We start from the raw sequence: 19,739 nt of genomic DNA on the forward strand, positions 1-19,739 counted from the left end.
ATTTTAATTGAATTACAGCAAACTTCAACTCCAACAGATAAGTCCTAATCCTGTAATGCTTTAATTTTCTTTCTAATATTTTTCTAATATTCTAACCCACCATGTTACTTACACTGTTTAATCAATTTCATGATGAATTTGTGAAACTTTTGTTAGTGTTTTGTTGTTTTTAAACAAATAAGCAGCTTACACTTTCCCAAGCTGGCTGTAGATGCAGCAGTGAGTGAGTGAAGCCCAGTGATGCTGGGGAGGAACAATGGGACGAAATCACTGCAGGCAGGGACACCCGACACACTGATCTGGTGTAAAATCCCCTGTGCATTCATGTTGGTACTTTGCCCTCAGGTTTCCATGTCAGCAGAGCCTGGGCCAGCCTGGTCACAAACCAGAACACACAGAAAAGGTTTGGGGTTTTTATTCCAAGTTCTCCCAGATAGTTTGTCCTTGAGAAAAAAATACAGGCTACTGAATTTCCCAATATTTCTTTTGGAGGAGATTCTGCATATATTTGCCACATTCATAATTACGACTCATGGAGCAGGTGAGTGTCCTGATGGACACGTTGCCGAGGTCTGGTGAGCTGTTGGTGGGGCTCAGGGTGCTTGAAAAGGCAAATCTTGCAAGAAAGAAAAAGACTCAATTAAATTGCTCTCTTCCAATTTATTATGTCCCACCAAAGATGCTAACAAGAGTGCGCAGTACAAGCAGAAGTGCATACAGAAACCTGATTTATGCCCTGACCTGGGAGCAGCAAGTGCCTGAGAAACAGCAGACATTCATAATGAGGGAGTAATCTCTGGGAGAGCTTATCCAGTAACTCAAACAAGATAAAATAAAAAAGCCTTCAACAGGCATTGGGATATTTTTTAAATGAATTTGCTTTATGAACTGTTCATAATCTGTGTTCATTCCATCATTTAAAATTAGATTTATCCGAACAAAGTTCAGCCAAATAAGTTTTTAAGACCTGTTTATAGGCCTTTAAAAAATCAGAATGTTTAGTATCAGATCTTAAACTTGCACTTTAAAGTCAGATGGAGAACTTGTCTGTTACTCTGCCAAACAGCCCAGCCCTGCTGGCAGTGGCCATGGCCCCTTCCCCAGCACGTGTGTACATAGGCACACACACACACACACACATGCACACATACACATCTGTGTGGGCACACGCGTGCACACACACATTTACACATGCATACATGCACACACACATACACACATGCACAGGTACACACAAGCACATGCACACAAGCAAGTGCATGCAGACACACATACATCGTGCACATGCACATGCACATACACCTGCACTGCATATGTGTACATGCACACACAAGCATGCAATGCACATGTGTACATGCACTCACACCCTTGCATTGCACACATGTACATGCACACACACATACTCCCCACCCCAACAGCTTCGCACAAAAATTGTTCTGGGCTGCTTTGTTTTCTCCATTATCAACCACTTACCGGTTGTGTCTCTCCCTTCACCTGTTTTCAGTTATTCCCTTTGAATCCAAACACCCCAGCCATCCCTCACCTCTCAACTCCATGCAAAATAACTTCCCTCTCCCCACACTGCTGCAGCAGTGGCCTCATAGGGATAAATAAAGGAACACAGGTGAAAGAATTACAAATTCAAGTTTCCCTCACCCAGCTGCTCCAAAGCTCATTTGTGCCTCACCCCTCATTAAGGCTAAGCCTAATGACAGTCAATCCCTAAATTTTCTTTCCAAATTGTGTATTTGAGAAATGCCTTCATATCTTATTCAGAGGGGGAAGCAAAAAAGGGTGAGCTATTTAACCAGTATTAATTTTCACTATTCATGATCAAGCCAACGACTGAATATTTTGAGATTTTTCAAATACGTTTGTGCACACGATAAATACCAGGGAACCCATATTTCCTTCCAAATAGCCTCTGCAGAGTAAGATGCTAAATTTAGTGACTAAATTATTCATGATATGATATTCTCTTGATCTTAATCTTTGACTCCTTTATGCCAGGCAGCAGAATATATGCTGAAGACAAACATTTTTCAAGGCTGTGAGCTCCTATGCACGAAAATGCACCTGCACAGGCAGCCCAGCCCAGAGGAGAGGGAGTTGGTGCAGTGGGAGCCCAGTGGATCTGTGGCGATGGAACCAGCATCTCCACACACACACCAGCTAAGAATGCTCCATGTGTGTCTCTGGAACATTATGGAAGAGTGCCTGTGTTGGGAGTGACTACTGATGATGTACCTAGGGAGATATTTCCAAACCAGCTCTCAGCAAAGAGCTTACCCTAACAAAACAGTTTCTTACCGCTTCTCCCAACGTGCTGCTGGGGGTCCTGGAGCACCAACCCCATTATCTCCTCCTGTGATGAGATAGGTGGGGAGCATTGGCTACAAATAGTGTTTTAGGGTGCATGTCCCTTTGTCACGGGGGATAACAAAGCTCCAATGCAAACGTTCAGATGGTGCTTATGTTCACACATTTCCGACACCGCGACTCAACACCTGTAAGTGCCTCGATCTGTTCCTGGGTGAGTGTGATGAGCATGGTGGATGCAAAGTTAACAGCACGCTTGTAATAGTGTGTTTTTATTTTTCTGTGGGATATCTGCATTGGCACAGGGCAATCAGGTCACAGACATCAGAGCCTTGCATAGAAAGAGATTTGCAATACTGAGCACTAAGCTTCTTAGTAACCCATTTGGTGATAAATGAAGGGGATGGGGTGCAGGAAGAATGCCTCTCCACAGCCCTCTGCATGGGGCTGCAAAAGGGTTTTCCAATAAGCCCATTCCAAGTGTGTCCAGCAGCAGCAGAGCTCATGGCAAAAGTTGACACATTTGCCTCCTTTTCTCTGGGCTGTAGGTTTGGAGAAGGGCTGGAGGATCTCCCCTCCCCTGCAATCCAGACGAATGCCATGTCCAGCCAGTCCAATGAGCCCCAGCACGTGAGCTGGGTGTCTGTTGAGGGATGTTCCCACTGGCACCCCCACCTGCTGCAGAGCCAAAAGCACCCACAGCTGGGACTGTCCGTGGGTGTTGCAGCTGAATTTACAGCCAGCATTCCCCCATCCCCAACCCGTGGGAGCCAAAACTCACAACCAGCAGGTACAGGTGTTTTACAGGGTGCTTTCAGGCAGATCTCCTTAGAAATGAGCTTGCTCTGGGAAAGACCATGACACGTCTGCTCAGGCACCGTCACGGGCTTTGCTTTGCTGACAGGTAGAAGTTTATCTTTGAAAAGTTGCCTGCCTGCATGGGGAGAAGGTTCATTTTATGCAACACACTGAGAAATAGGAGTGTGCATCCAGAATTTATGCTTTTAAAGAGCGGACAAGTCTCATCCAGAGTCAGCTTACCAGCTGTGCATGTGTGGACCAAAGATCTTGCTAGTCTCCTGACCTTCTGCCTCTGCCTCTATAACACAGCCAGTTTTGTTGGGTTTTGTTTGCTTATTTTTGTGCTAAAAGCTTTGAAAGAACTCCGAGGAGCATCTGTACACTCCAGTTACGCTATTATCTAATGATTTAGGATGTGGCACAACTTATCTGGTAATACAGAAATCATGTTATGTTTGTTAAATTGAGGGTTTAGTTGTGTGAGTCAACAGATTTAATTTCTTGGGTAATAAACTGCTCTGAAATGATTTCTGACTCATCCTTTTCTGGCTTCAGGAGATGCAGGAGGATGGAGGGAAGCCGGTGCTGGCGGGCATCCTGCACAGTGTGGGAGGAATGGGCTGTGCTGAGCCGTGTTCCCCCAGTGCTCAGGGTTCCTCGTCCTGGGGAAGGGACATTTGCAGATATTTGGGTCACCCTGCTCTGTCACCCATGGCAGCTCTGCCATCTTTCTCCCAGTGTGAAGCTGATTTCGACACAGACACCAGAGATGGAGACTCACTCCTAACTTCCCAAAGATGATATAAACTTTCCTGGAAGTTTCATTTGAAATCCAAGCTGTCACCCATTTTTCACAAGTTTTCCTTTTTCCCATTTCTCTCTCTGCTTTGCACACATGTGTGCACACACCTGCGCAGGTACTGATGTGACTTAATCATCAGCTTCCAATTCTGCTAAGCTGAGTGTTTCAACAATCCTGGGTTTTCCCTTAAAGATACATGACAGTTGTTGATAGAAGAGGAAGAAAAAAACCTCCATGGACATGCAAAGAGAATTTGGACAGAAAACTGCGATTTGGAGGCACCTTCAGCTGCCATCTGCCCCTAAGGAGGAGCCATCACCTTGCAGGGTCTGACCCAGAGTCAGGAACTTTCCTTCTCAAGGCTTATTAAACTGATAAGACTGTAACCGCATTATGAACACATTTATCATCTCATAGTTTCTCTCCCACCTTCACAGATAAGGCAACACACTGAAGAGTTATTTATGGTTAGCGTGACCACTAGCTGCATATATATGTGTAATGTATAGTTTCGTAATGGGACTATAAATTGTTTCAATTATTCATCTTTGTGGTATTTACAGCAGTGACACTTTTTAATATTGCAACTTCTTTTCCTGCAATAGGCAGCTACGGGTGTCTGTCTGACCAAGATGAAATTCTTTGGGAAGTGATGAGAAAAGCTCGGTTCAGTTAACCGACAAAAGGATCTTTATGCAAGGAGCTCCCCAAAGCAGATAATGAAGAAAGAGGTGCCTGTTTGTGTATGCGGTGAAAGCCGCACCGCTGCCTCACCCTTTGATCAAGAGTCCTTGGGAGTAAGGAACCGCCTTTAAATGAAGCAAAGTATCCATGTAAATTAAAACAGGAAAAGAAGCATGACATGTTGGTCCCAGACCGACTATTGACTCCACTAAGAAGATCAGACTCATTATGTACCCAATTAACCAGAGCCAGCATCAGGAGCTCACCCGGTGCAGGGGCTTCCCAATGACCTCCTGGGAAAGGCTTATCCCAGGCTGGGCTTCACCTGCCAGCTGAGCTCAAGATTAACCTTCATCCCAGTGTGAAATGTAGATCGTTTTGCACAGGATTAATTTAACCATAATTCATGCAACACAATGTATGGAGAGGCTCACGGACAAAGCCATTTAGAGCAAGAAGGGTAAAAAGGATAAAGGTTGATGGTTGCACAGCCAGACTCACCTTCTATTTGAGTTGTGTCTTTTTTGCTTCCTGAATGCTTACACTTTCTGCAATCAGACATGTACTTCACAGATTCCTCTGCTCATGTCAGTCTGTCTTGACTGAGACTTTGCCGAACAAATATATTACCAGGAAACACCAATTACAGATTTGTTCTCTATAGCTCATTTCCAACACAGCCTACCCAAAGCTGGGAGGCCTTAGGTGCCTTGTCCGCCTGCTATGGATTTGCCGTTTTGATTTCAAAATAACAGCACAGAAATGTAGTGGTGATCCTACACAGTCACTCTAATTGATTTTAGCAGTAACATTTTGACAGGAAGAATTTTAGGAAAAGAATTGCACCAAGGCCTTTTGCAAACCAACAATAGGATGGGAAGTGGGTTCTTGCCAGCAGAATAATCCCAACCATGGGCTTCAGCACCAGGGCTAATGCCAGCACCAGAGAGGGATGAGTCTCTTGCAATCATCTTCAGTTTTCTATTCAATTTTATAACCATTTCTAATGAGCTATGAAAGCTCAGGAAGCAATAAAGTTACGTAACGACAAACGCAGTTCAGAAACAAATGTGTTTGAAACTCCTGAGGGGAAACAAGGGAACATGCTCTGTGCTGGCCTCATCTCCAGGTTGCTGAAGTAGTTCTGGAGTTTTCCTCAGTCTTTAGTCAGCTCTGAATCACAAAAGAATGCTCCAGAATAAACCTCAGGATTTGGGGATCATGTTTATTCATAAAATTCCAAGTGATAAATATAAAATAATCTCAGATGTGTCAGGGCACACAAAGAAGTGACTGATTACTGAATATCAAATATTTCTCTGGTGAAAAATAGTTTTAGCAACAAGCTACAGCACTGGGCTCAGCACCCACCACTGCCTCCCGCATCCACTCTGTTCCATCAGGGCTTCTCTCACATGCAGGTACACGCGTATTTGTATTATCCACAAAAAATTAATATAGCAGCCAGGTCCTGCAAAAGCAATAAGTGCTTGGAAAGTAGAGGATTAGATTATTTACAGTGTCCTATATTTTAATGTCAAGAAGATATAGGAATTTCTGAGAGATTTGAAACACTAACAGAGACTGTAATGTTGATCAAGATGAATGACCCATACTGACAAAACATTTTTTAAAAACCCTACCAAAGAAACACAGTGCTCTAGAATTTGGGAAGCTTGAGATAAATAGGGTGCTCAGGCAGAAATTATTTCTATGCAAAATACAATAAACACATAGAAGTTACTGGAAAAAAAGTGAATGAAAACATTTTTTTTTAGTTCAGAAATCCACAGACGTATTCTTAAACCCAGTCTAAAACAGAAAGTCTAAACATTTTCAGGAATGTCAAATGAAATAAGCTGAAAGCTAAAAAAAAGTATTTATGAATTCTCTTGTGCTAATGGAAGTATCAGCAGGTAAATGCATTCAGCTGAGACACTTCAAAGCTTCAAGGACAAGTTCAGGTTGAGTTTATGGAGTTTTTGTTTTGAATTTAATCTCAGTAATTATTTTAATAATTAAAAGTGTTCTGCTAAAGCAGGTTGTAATTAGCTAATTATTTGCTCTGCTTATGTTTCCTGCTTACTTATGAATTTTTATTATTCTCCTAAACTTGAAGAGAAACTCTTCAAAATTGTGTGTGTCTGGCCGCGAGGGCTCAGGGTACACACTGTCTCTGTTGAGGGCAGAGCCCTGTCCTGCCGTGGGGTCCCAGGATGGTCATGGTCATGGTCACGGTCATGGCCACGGCACTGGCCCCATAGCATCACGGTCCTGCCACGGTGCTGGTTCCTGCTGTGGTGCCGGTTCCTGCTGTGGTGCCAGCTCTGCCATGAGGTTTTGTGTTACTGCCTGGGGGTCCAGCCCCACATCAAGCCTGGCTGCACCACGATGGCTACATGAAGTCACGCAGCTCCTCATCTGTTTGTGCCAAAAATAAACACTAAATAGCTGTTTCAATTAATGGGTAAATATAAGTAATTGATAATTGGTGCAGGAAAAGCGGTGAGAACCTGGAGCAGTGTGATGCTCACTCATAAGTGCTGCCGGGGGTGATGCAGACTCTCACCCCCTGCGACCCTGCGCTGCTGCCCTCTCCCCGTCCCTGTCCCTTGCACGGGGACAGCATGAAATGGTGTGACAGGAGGAGAATTGGCCCAAAACACATTGTTCTCCTTGGTGTCAGTTGTGGATGCAGCACTGGCCACAGCTCATCCCTGGCTCACGGGTCCAGAGGTACAAGTGCTGCCTCACAGCTGCCCACAGCATCCCGCAGCAGCCACAGGAGTCACGGGCTCTCGGTCCCAAGGAACAGGTGATCTCACAACTCTTCCATGGGGCAACTTCCCTGGCCAGGGCAGGAGATGTTCCCTCATGAAGCATGCTGCTCCCTTCCCATCCTGTGGAAAAGTCTCACTGGCATTTTCTGTCCTGTGCATTTTGTAATGGCTTTTTTCCTCCTTCTGAGCCAGAAAGCTGCACATTACCTCGATAAAGGAGATGAACAGAGAGAAACTGGCTATCTGGCTTTTTTCCTTATCTCCATCCCTGCCAACGCTGTTCCTGTGGCGCTTATCTCTGCGGTGTCTGAGCACGGGGGCAGCTCATCACAGGCAGGAGGGCTTCCAGCCCCTCTGCCTGTGGGACCCCAGGCTGGTGGCTGAACCCAGGCTGTGACCCACTCCTGGGGTGGAAAGAAGCGATGAACCTGCTCTTCAAGCCCTGTCCTTTCATCCTGAAGTGTGCACAAAGCCGGGGGCATGGGAACATTGCAGCTCTTGTCCCTGCTGAAGTGCCAGAGAAGGGCTGGATGAACCGCGGGTCCCATCTCAGGGCAGCTGCACGGCTCACGCAGCAGCTCTCTTAGCCAAAGACCAGAGGAGGAAGGCTGGAAAAAAAAGGATATGAATGAATTTCTGGGGAAAACAACATGAAATAATGAGGAGAAATGTAGCCATATACCGAAAGCTTTAGGACATTTATTACTAATGTATAACAAAGACAGTTACACATAGATAAATGACAGCTTTGATGAGCCTTTATGGCACAGTTCTTTGCGCCTCATTAAATATGAAGAATAAAAGAAGAGTAGAGGACTCAGAAGACAAATCTACACACACCGCTAATGAATGACAAGGAATCTGAAGACAAAGGACAGGGTTTGGGCACATTTGAGTCACCACTGTTACAGTAAGTATTTGTGCTCACTGGGAAGGGAGAACAAACCTGGAGGAGGAAGAGCAGAGGGAAGTTCCTTGTCAGTGCTGGGGGGAGGGAGCCCAGTTTGGTACCCAGATTCATACTGGGCAGACACAGACATAGGACACCTTCCAGCACCAGAGGAGAAACAGAAATGGCTCATTATTACAGTTCTCCTAAGCCATAAGATTGCCGTGTGCAAGTCAGTGTTCAGCCCAACGTCCTCAGCCTCATCAGTGCTGTAACCGGAGAGATTGCGAAGAAAAAAGCTGGTTGGGAACAGCCAGACAAACGCCAAGGGCTGCCTGTCACCGTGGCAGTGCCCCCTCTAGAGCCGTGCACTGACCCCAGCTGTCCCCTTCCACGCAGTGACACGTGGCATGTTGAGCAGCACTTGCTGTAGGGCTTGGAGCATCTGACTGAATGTGCTGCTTCTGCCTTACACATCAGGGACCGTGGGTGACAGAGCCACTGGTGCCAGCACGCTACTGCAGCGGAGCAGGCTGCAGCCATGGGCACAGCCTTCGACTCTGACCCCTGTCAAAGGGCAGCGGGTAGCTGGGATGTTTCCCAGCCCTGTTGTGACAGCACTGAAGTGCTCCATGCTGTTGGTGGCACAGCAGCCAAAGCATCACCAGGATGCTCAGCACAAGCCCTCTGCACCGGGGCTGGCTGAAGATGGGCAGGAGTGAAGTACCCTGGGGCTGAGGGGCTGCTGCAGGATATGGGGGCACATATGGGGTGTGGGGGCATGTATGGGGTATGGGGGGCAGGTATAGGCTATGAGGTATGTCACAAGCAGCATGCAAAACGTGTGGGTGCCAGCCCAGGCAGGTGATGGTACCAACAGTACAGGGGCTTCCCGGGCACCTCACAGGAGGCACATAGGCTGGGGGGACCTGCCACTGCTTCTGGTTTGCACCCCTGCACAAGGGAACAGCCCCCTCTGTCACCACTGCGGGATATTTCCCCTGCACAAATAGAGCTTCTCTAACTACATCTCAAAGTTTTTATTTTAAATGTAGAATTTTTTTTTTTTTTTTTTGCATGTGGAGTTCGTTTGTTTATTTGCTTGAGAAGATTAGAAAAGTCCCAAGGGAGCGTGTGTTCTTACTCATACCCATTTCCTACCTAGAATTACATTACGAACACTTGCTGTCGCCTTCCTGGGGTTTAAAATTAAAACAGAACATGAATATTGATACCAGTATCCTTCCCTTTAGTGCACAAGCAGCACACATGACGCACTGAGCTGTAGGGATGAGGAGGAGGAAGGCGACCAGCTGAGACGGACATGGTGGTGTCTCACCCCTGTGTCGGTGCAGGGGCTGTGCTGCAGCAGTGCCTGTGCCAGCGCCATGCTATGACTGTGGGCTTCTGTCACCCATTGCTGTGCCACAGCTGTGGGTTTCTGTCACCCATCGCTGTGTCAGGACTTCAGGTCTCTGTCACGCATCACTGTGCTGTGGCTGCAGGTCTCTGTCACCCATCACTGTGCTGTAGCTGTGGGTTTCTGTCACCCCACCCCACACACCCAGACTCTCCTGTCCCCAGCCCCACCATGGGCTTGTGCTCAGTCCAAGAAATTCACCGACGGGAGCTGGACTGGCTGCAAAACGGCAGATGCCCCAGGGTGAAGAGGTGGCAGGACCTGTGGCGGTGTCCCTGCTGATGTCTTCTCCCCCTGACACTGTGGTTTCTGTCTCATGCTTCATCCCAGGCTGCATCGTCGTTGTCAAGTGACTCTCTGACTCTGGAGCGTGTGGCAGCTGAAAAGCTGTATCGCTTGCCAGGGTCGCAGTGCTGCTGTCACCAGCACTTTCAGCTTCAGACTTTCTTTGTTTATGTAAGAAGTGCACGGAGCTGATAAGATGCTCACATGGAGTTACCATTTTAGAGGGAGAGATACGGTGACCAATGTGACCGTGCCAGGTCAGTGAGTGGGAGGGAAGGTGACAGTTCCTCCCTACCTGCTCATTGGCAATTCTGCCTTTTTGGAGGTCTTTGATGTTCTGGTGACGTTATTTCCAAAGTTTCCAAAGACAAGAGAGATGAAGAAACCCATACACACCTAAAGATGTGGGTAGACATGCATTGTCTGTCTGTCTCCTCACAGTGTCACCCAGGTGAGCAGGGCTGCAGGTCCTGCTGCTGAAAGACCCGTCAGGCAGCCAGATAGCTCACTTGGCTTCAGGACTGCAAATACACCCAATGCCAGCATATAGTCCTGGGGAGAAGTGTGCCCAAGAGAGGGACCACAGCCAACACCTCTGAAACCAGTGGGACTCGGGTTCCTAAGTGGGTACAGGCTGCTGCTGTTCATAGACAGCTAAACTGCTCATGAACGGGGTGTATTGGAAATGACACTTTGGCTCTTGAGTCTCTCGGCCACCCTCAGAATGCTCAGAATGTCCCCCTGGTCAGCTAGGGACATGCTTTCTATAATGCTGACCAACAAAACTGTATAGCATAGCACTCGGGAGGATTTAAAGCAAACCAAAAAAGCAAAAAGAGCGGCTTATGCCCATTGAAATAACTGATGTTCTGCTTGAGTTGCATTTCCGAACAATCTTCTGACCAGTCTGTGCCCCTCTCTGCATGGCAATCCCCTTGAAGCTGTGCCCCAGGACTGCCGGCAGCAGCTCTGCAACCCCCGCTGCCAGTGCTTGCCAGGTACGGACAGTGATGCTCTGGACATGGTGCTTCGGGCACCGCTCCCCTGCTATGGCAGTGACTGTCTCTTCAGATGGGGGGAGTACAGGGTCTGACACCATCTGACTCTCACATCCACCACACTTTACCAGTTCCTCTCCATATGCCAGTGACTGGCTTCCTTGCGTGAACCTGGCACCACCTGTGCCTGCAGTTCAGCATCGCCTGTGCCTGTATTTCGGCATCGCCTTCCCCACGAGGAGTGTTGGTGAGCAGAGCAGCTGATACACTCAGCAAAGAGGCCAAACCTGTGGGAAAATCGAAGGGCCCAGATGAGCTACCTGAGACTTGAGTCACAAATTAAGGGGAACAGAGGGACTTATGACAGAGACACTGGGAACTGTAATTGCTGCTACATGCATGACTGCAACTGTGCAGAAGCAAAACACATGCTCAGCTCTGTCCTCTTGCAGCTGATTTTGAGGACACATTATGCAGAAAAACATGCCCCTAGCTCGTAGCTGCATTTCAATGGAGTGGTGTCAATTTTTTTTCCTGAGAAAAGAAATCTCCTTTGGAGTGCTGCTTGTCTGAAGGACCAGCGGCAGTATATTATCTCTACATCTGCCTGTGCTGAGACATGGCTTCAGTGTCACCCTGAGCTTGCCTGGATCCAATTTTCACAGACAGCAATGATAGGGCAATGGAGTGGGGCTGGTTGAGATGAAAGGAGACTGGTCTGGAAAATCCCACAGTTGGAGGTGAGATGCAGTCAGCGGGGTGATCCTGGCTCTTTGCAGTGAGGTGGGATCCGCTGGCATGGAGGTGCCCGGCAGAGCCTGGGGCTGATGCTGGAATGAGGGCTGCCCCCTGGTCACACTGCTGGGGTGCTGGAGCAGGGAAGAACCCGTGGTCCAGGGGGGACAGGGGGATTCAGGACAGCATGCACCTATGGGTCCAGTGGTCAGCATGGGCTGAGCTCTTCTGTGGATGCAGAAGCACCCCAGGAACCAGTCCTGCCAGAGCCAGGCAGCAACAGGCAGCACAAGCAGCACAGCCACAGTCAGAGAAACACAGACAGGTCACCCTGCCCCTTCATGGGGTGTCTGCATGATGGAAAGGAAAGCAATGCTCCAGCCCAGTGGGGAGGCTTGCTGCAGGCTCTGTGTGTGGGAAGGGAGAGAAGATTTGGACAACCGCAGAAGCTGTCACCGTTCTCCAGAGACCTAAATTCCAGCTGTGCTTCTGGGAGCCAAAGAGCGGCTGTTGGCACAATCTTCCTGCCTCTGAGCCCCAGGCACAGGTGTGAGCAGGGATGCTGCTGTAGGCAGAGATGCTGGTATGGGCAGAGATGCTGTTATGAGCAGGGATGCTGGTGTGAGTGGGGATGCCAGAGTGCAGGGATGCTGGGAGATTCGCAGCCTGCCGCTGGTCCCACAGCTCCATGCCCTGCGATGCGGGTGGCTGTGCCATGCTCCTGCCCCTTGCCCTGTCCCATCCTGCTGAAAGGGTTTTGCTTCCAGCGAGCTGCCGGGGATGTTTTGTCTTTACAAATGAGAGATCAGTCGCAGGATCATTCCATCACCACACTCCATTCCCTTGTGGTGTCAGCTTTTGTTCTTGTTCCTAATGACTATGGGACTCCTGTTCCCACGCTGATCCCTGGCCCCTCAGCACCTGCCAGGCAGGAGCGTGGGTCATCACCCATCTGCTTGATTAAAGAAGAGCCCCGACACAGATTCCACTTATCCCTTGCGCATTTCCAATCTGCCTTTTGTCCCCTTGTTCCCACTGCGGATCATCACTTATTTCCTTACTGATTCTGTTACTTGCCTTAATCCACACGATCCCTTCAGCAATGTTTGGGCTACATCTGTAACAGACACACCCTCAGACATCACCCCACAACTCCTGGTGTCCCGCAGCCCTGTGATGCGAGGGGACCCCGACCCCCTGTTATGGGGGTTCTCTCTTGCGAGCACCAGCCGCTATTGGGGTTCCTGCTGGTCAAGCCCATCATGCTCAGCCCCACCAATCATGTGTTTGCTGAATGTGGCTGCGCACGCCCTCCGGTACCTCTTTCCCCTGAAGGTAAAATACTACCTCCTCCAATTATTTTCTTTTATATGAAGAGATTTGCAACAGCAGTGCTTCTGTGAATTGCTTTTGCAGATAAATAGAGCAGGCCTGTTCCTGAAATGCAGCAATAACTGTACACACCGAAATGGTGCTTTCCCTGTGCCTCCCATGTTCCCTTCCTTCCCCCAGCTATTATATCTAATGGATTTCCTACTGCTCATTCCACACTCTCCTCCTCATTCTGTTGTCCAAGTTTCTTTTGCCCATTCTGCTGATAATCCCATGAAGTCCTCTCTACAAGGAAGGGAAGAAAGGAACTTCTGATTCTCCCCAAACTACTTGTGGACTCTGCACCCACCAGGATAATTCTGCTCACTGAGGCTCTGCTGTTGTTCTGTGAACAGCAGGATAAGGATGAGATCCCTGGACATGCAGCTGCCAGTGCAGCATCCCAGCGTCGATGGCTTGGGGTGTAGGAACAACTCACTTCAGCGTGAAAATGTGGAAAACATCTACATTCATCAGGCAATTTGGAGTATCCCTACTAATTATGTCCCTGTGATAAGACTCATATTAGACCTCATCTCTGGTGAGTCTATTAACCAGAGCAAAGCTGTGCCCAGCCCAGAGTTAACATTTCTGGCATAAACTGAAAGAAAAAACCTTTGTGTAGGACTCTGGCTGAGTTTTCTGTGCTGTGAGTGGGGGTTTGATGAGGCTCAGTTCCCAGATGCTGAGCACCTGGGGCACCTGAGCTGGAACCCTGCAGATCCAGAGACTCGGGTGCCATCCGCAGGGAAGGCAGGTGGTTGTAGAAGCTGTGGCAGAAGTGTTTAGTTTTTAAAAAAAGATGAGATAATTTGTCACATGAGTTTTCTGCTCCCTGGTGGTCAGCCCATTGCCCCCACACAACAACCTGCTGTTCAGTTCCCATTTCTGTGTGATTGCAATTTCTTTTATACAGTCAAGCTGAGTTTTCTGTTCATTTCATCCGTTTATTCACTCTCTTTGTGTCTGCCATTTCTTTCCCTCGAGCTTCTTCCCCTCATCTAATGCATCACCTTTACCATTTCCCCTCTCTACCTCCAAACCCCTTGTGCTGTGATTCCTGCTCAGAACTGTGATTGCAGCAGGACAGGCTCTCCAGCTCTGCAATGTTTGCATCACACTCTCTTGTGCTGCAGAAGTGGGGTCTCAGGCAGTGACCCCTCCATCATCTTCCTCATCCTCCTCAGTACCGTGGTGCACTTCAACAGCCTGCCACCAATAATCGCATTAATCCCCATGAAACATGCTCTCAGGAGAAATCCTGCACACTTTCATAGAGCAGAGCACCAAATCCATTTATTCAGGAGTGGCATGTCAGGCATAGCTGTGCCCACCAGTTTTAGACAAAAGTTTCTCTTGATGTCCTATTTCACAAACAAATAGTCAGTATAGTGGTCTCTATGTTAAAACAGAGCAATCTCATTTTATTTGCACTGTGTGCTTTCTGGGTGGAAATGGGAGAGAAGAGGTGTGGGAGAAGTCTCTGCAGAGTTCATAAAAAAGAAAGAATGCAGATGTAGAGCATCTCTGATCAGGAGGCTGTTCTGTATCCTCTAGTCATCACAGAATCACAGATGGTTTGGGTTGAAGGGACCTTCCCAGCACACCCAGTTCAACCCCTGCCATGAGCAGGGACATCTTCACCCAGACCAGGTTGGTCCAAGCCCTGTCCAGCCTTGGACACTCCCAGGGATGGGGCAACCACAGCAGCTTTGGGCAGCCTGTCCAGGGCCTCACCACCGGCCTGGAGAGGAATTTCCTCCTTAGATCTCATTTCAATCTCCCCTCTATTGGTTCAAAGCCACTGATGTGCTGTAAGCATAAGTTGCATCATGTGGGTACACCCATCCTTTTGCTGCTTAAATTACTTATAAATTTATATATATAGATGAAATCCGCTCTGAGTTGGAGATGCTTATTCAGGCTGGAAAAAACACTCATTGAAGAAAAAAGAATGCTAATGATAGGCTGTTCCTCTAAAGGATGGCATTCAGTTAACACTGGTGTGGACTAAATGCTCATCCCACGCACATCACAAACACATCAAATTGCTGCTGGGTGTCTGTTCAGATCTGTCTGTGTAGCTGTGCTGTGGTACTTTCATGTGAACAGAGGAGCGTTCTCGTCAGCAGCCACCGCGCCTCCTGCTAACAGAGCAGCTGATGTGCAGGCTACAGAATGATACTGTAATTCAATTGCTGGCACATTAGGGTTTTTGACATTAAGACTTGCACTATAAATTCCAATTCTGTATTCTGTCAGTAAGTAACAAATGCTGAATTATCTCCTTCCTTAGACATACACCATTGGAATCCATTTAAAGTGCCTAATGATGTATTAATAAAGCATGATTTTCCAGCAGAGTTTCTGAACTGCAGCCACTGGCGCCAGGACCAGTGCTGCCAATCAAATTAGAGTGTCATCACTCCTCAGTAAATAAAGGTTAATTGGATGTACAGTATGAAAGGATCAGGAATGCAGGACATATCTATGACAGGTCTGTTCTTACTTGAAAGGCTGATATTACATCCCAGTTCCCCCGCACACTGCTCAGATGCTGCTGGCAGCCTCTGTGCCTGTTATCATGGACACTGCCGGGGAAGCGTGTGCTTCATGTTGCTTGAGATCTTTGAAAAAGTTCACAGACAAAATATTTAATAGATTCAGCCCTCTTGTGACCTACTGATATCCACAGAGGGAAGGGATCTGAAGAAATTCTCATATTTTATTATTTCCCTACAAGACCTCTAGAAGAATATTTTTGGTGTGGGCTGGTGAGCTGTGAGGTGTTGGCTGTGCCGCGATAAGAATGACATCCCCATCCCCTCCCTGTCATGGTTGTCCGTGCTGGGGTGACCCTGGTGGGACAGAGCACACCCTGTTCTGCAGTGTGTCCCATGCCCAGCAGCTGTGGCAGCTACCAGGGCTGCCTTGCCCCCCGGAACCCCACAACAGGGACCTCCACAGCTCTGCTGGTGCTGAAGGGGGTCCAGTGCCTGGCCTATGGCTGGAGATGCTCCTTGTCCCCTTGCTGCCACACCACCTGGCATCACATCCCACTACCCAGCACTGCATCCCACTGCCTGGGACCGCATTCCACTGCCCAGCACTGCATCCTACTGAGAAGCACTGCATCCCGCTGCCCAGCATCACATCTCACAATCCAGCACCACATCCCACGACCCAGCACCACATCCCACCACCCAGCATCACATCCCACCAACCGACATCACTTCTCGGGATGGGGCATGGGACAGCTGCCTTGCCAGGCTGTTCTGGGACAGTTCAGGTGTCTCTTTAAGGAGCCTGTGCAAAAACATAACAAAACAAGTAGCCTAATAAGCACAAATACATATTTACTTTAAATAATGTGCAGTGTAGCATGAGCTGGAACTTCATCTTGGAGCATCAGGGATTTTATTATGAAAAAAGTCCATTCTGTTTTTCAAAATCCATTAATGTATCTGAAGTGCCTTTTCTCCTTTAGAGACCCTCTTTCAAACTCCCACCTTTTGTTTAGTCTTTCATTGCTAATTAACCCTTCTGAGCTATTTGCTCCCTGTTCTGCTCAGGAGGCCTGACCTTTCATCGAAGACATCTGATATTTTAAAGCTCTGATTAAAATATTTCCATTAAGTGCTTTTTCAATGAACAAAAGGCTTTTGACATGAACAAAAATGTATTATCTGAAGTATTTGGTTTTGCTAAAATGTATCAATTTGCCACAAAATTTTATTAACTGCACAAGCAAAAAGTATCTTTAATAAAAGAGCTAGTAACTCTGTAGTGGAAAACATTTTAGATTTCACTGCTTATTTTTAAATGTTAATTTGAAATCTAACAACAACAACAGAAATTTAGAATGTGCAACTGAATTAAAACTACCCAATAGAACACAAGTATTAATATTGTTGTTGAGCATCGTGTCACACACAACATCCAGGGAGATGCCGTCAGAATTATTGAGTATTTTCCTGCTTTCCTCACCATGGAGAGAGCAGCCACGTAGGTGGAGCCCAGGCCAGGGGTCCTGGGGCCAGAGGATGCTCCAGCCGTGGGGCCAGAGCGTGCTCCATCCATGGGGCCGGAGGATGCTCCAGCCATGGCATCGCTGTGCTCAATGCCAGCTGCTCTCCTGCCGAGCACTCAGCGATAGCAGGAAACATGTTAAATCCTCCAGCCATGCCGGGAATGAAAAAGGAGATAAGAAGAGTCAAGTAGAGTGGAGATGTTTTTCCCCTACCACAGACTCGTTGGAAGCTGAAAAATTGACTTCCATTTCATCCATTTTAATGCTGATGGGTAGGCGAGCCGTGGCCTGACTTGGAGATTGTCAATGTTTTGTCATCCCGGCACTGCAATTTCAGAATAGATGATGGGAAAGTCGTATCGGTGCCAGATCCTGGGTGAGATCTGAAGGACACGAAGCTTGCAGGGCTTGGAGCGAAGGCCCAGGGCACCCCTTCCCCATCCCCGCACACACACACTATGGCAGGGCAGCAACAGCTAAAGACATCCTGGTGTGAGCAGCTAATTTCAAAGAAAGTTGGATTCTAAACACAAATCCTGCTCCATTGTGCTGCTGCCTGCAGCCCTGACATTCTTGTAATAATGCTGATAGTAATTTGATAATGCTGAGAAACCCACCAGACCAGGGAACCGACTCATTCTTGGCATCCTTCTCAGAAATACATTTCTGTATGTTCCTATTACCCCCTGGGTGGTTCCTGCCTTTCCTCAATTTAACTTTATTTCTATAATTCTCCCAAATCAATAGGATTTCCCTTACATACTTCAGAAGCTATATTTTGGTTAGAGGAGGGTGGGTTTAGTTATAAACATTTTATGTATCTATTTTTATTAGCATGTGGTAGTACAAGAGACAGATAGGTAGGTGAAATTCTTCATGTTTTGTTTATATATTTTTGCTATCATTAAAGCCTTACTATTCCAGAGAACATAAAACACAGTCAACAGAATGTCATCTACTCTTTAACCATCATTTCACGATCATAATACTATCATTAGGAATGTGTTTCAAGTGTGTGTGTAACAGCTTAGAGATTGTCACCTATAACAAATTCCTACCAGGGGCTTGTTTAAATATAACAATCTGCCTGCCTAGATCTTGTTAGATCAGTGAATACACACTACTCCTTGGAATTAGATTTGTATAAGGAAAGATTAGCCTTGTGTGACATAATGTTACATTTTGTTGTTTTGAGCTAAACTAAATGTAAATCATGTCTCAGCTACAATAATAATTCAAACAGAAAATGCAAAAGAAAATACATAAATATGAAAATGAAAGATAGGATATATAGGAATACAGTGCATCTGAAACTTGTTTTGAAAGTCAAATACATACCTTTATTTACAATGCTCTGATACTATTTAGTTACCCAATGAATTTCTGTGAAATACTGTCATATCTGCACCTTCATGAATAGCACAGCTGGAGAAGAATGTGAATGAGACAGTGGTAACTCAGACCTGTCAGAGGAGCACCCCTCGAAAAGCACCGTCTCTTCCAGTCGCACAGCAATAGCCAAATCTGGAAGGTTATGCAAATCTCCTTTGGGGAAAGGGCTGAAAAAAGCGCTCCAGAAATATGACTTGCTAACTTCTCAAAAATAAGTAATGCAGCTCCATGTTTGAAGAGTGCTTTTTTAAAAGCTGAATTTAAGTGGAATTAAAATGCAACATGAAGACAGAACACTTTGATTACAAGCTTTTATCTGCAGTGGATGGGCAAACCCTTCAATCAAGGGATGTCTTCTCCAAGCAGCAAACCCACCTTCTGAGAGTGGAAATCTGCCAAGCAGCTTGTCCTGGGCTGGCTGGGGACAATTCACTGATTTCCTGGGGAGGCTGGACAAGGAGCGTGGGCAGGAGCTGCTGGAGCTGGGGGAACAGGAAGGGTGGCCTGAGGGCACTGGGATGGGCAGGCAGTGAACAGGGACACGGGCATTTTGATGCTAAGCCAAAATCAGGTGGGTGCAAGGCCTTAGCTCAAGTTCAACTCAGAGACATTCTTCATTCAACCTTAAAGAAGTGCTTTAGATACTGCAAAGATGTTTTAACTGCAGCCTGCAAGGTTCTTGCTCTGTTTCTTCTGGCAATTTTGCCGCTGCATGTCCCATGCAGACCTGCTGTGTGTTGTCTTGCACTGTGACCCATGTGGCACTGGCACAGCTGTCTGCTGGCGCTCACAGCCTGTCCTCCCCTGCAGCTCCTGCACTTCCAAGCAGCTGTAGTACAAAACAAGAGCACGAAGGTCTGGAGACCATCGATGGGGCTGCTGAAGGAGTCTTGTATGGAAACAGAGATGGCTCAAACTCTTACTCTGATGAAGGGCCAAATGCTGCTTTTTTCCTTGTGACACAAATTAATCCCTAATACTGCATAGTCTGGGTTAGTAAGAGCACTAACCCATTCTCCTGTGTGTTGAGCAAATCAGCCTTTCCCTCTCCAAACAGCAGTTCGTACAGATGCATAAACAGAAAATATTGTTTTGCTTCTCCAGGGATCTATTGTTTGGTGGAACAATAATAATAGTTTCCAAATGTATTTCAGCATTAAAGCACGTGTATTTCTGCGAAGACTGGCTTTGCTTACAGGAACCCAAAACCTCTCAGCAATTACCAGGAAAAGC

The sequence above is a fragment of the Patagioenas fasciata genome, chromosome 6, assembly GCF_037038585.1.
Source record: "Patagioenas fasciata isolate bPatFas1 chromosome 6, bPatFas1.hap1, whole genome shotgun sequence".
Taxonomy (NCBI): domain Eukaryota; kingdom Metazoa; phylum Chordata; class Aves; order Columbiformes; family Columbidae; genus Patagioenas; species Patagioenas fasciata.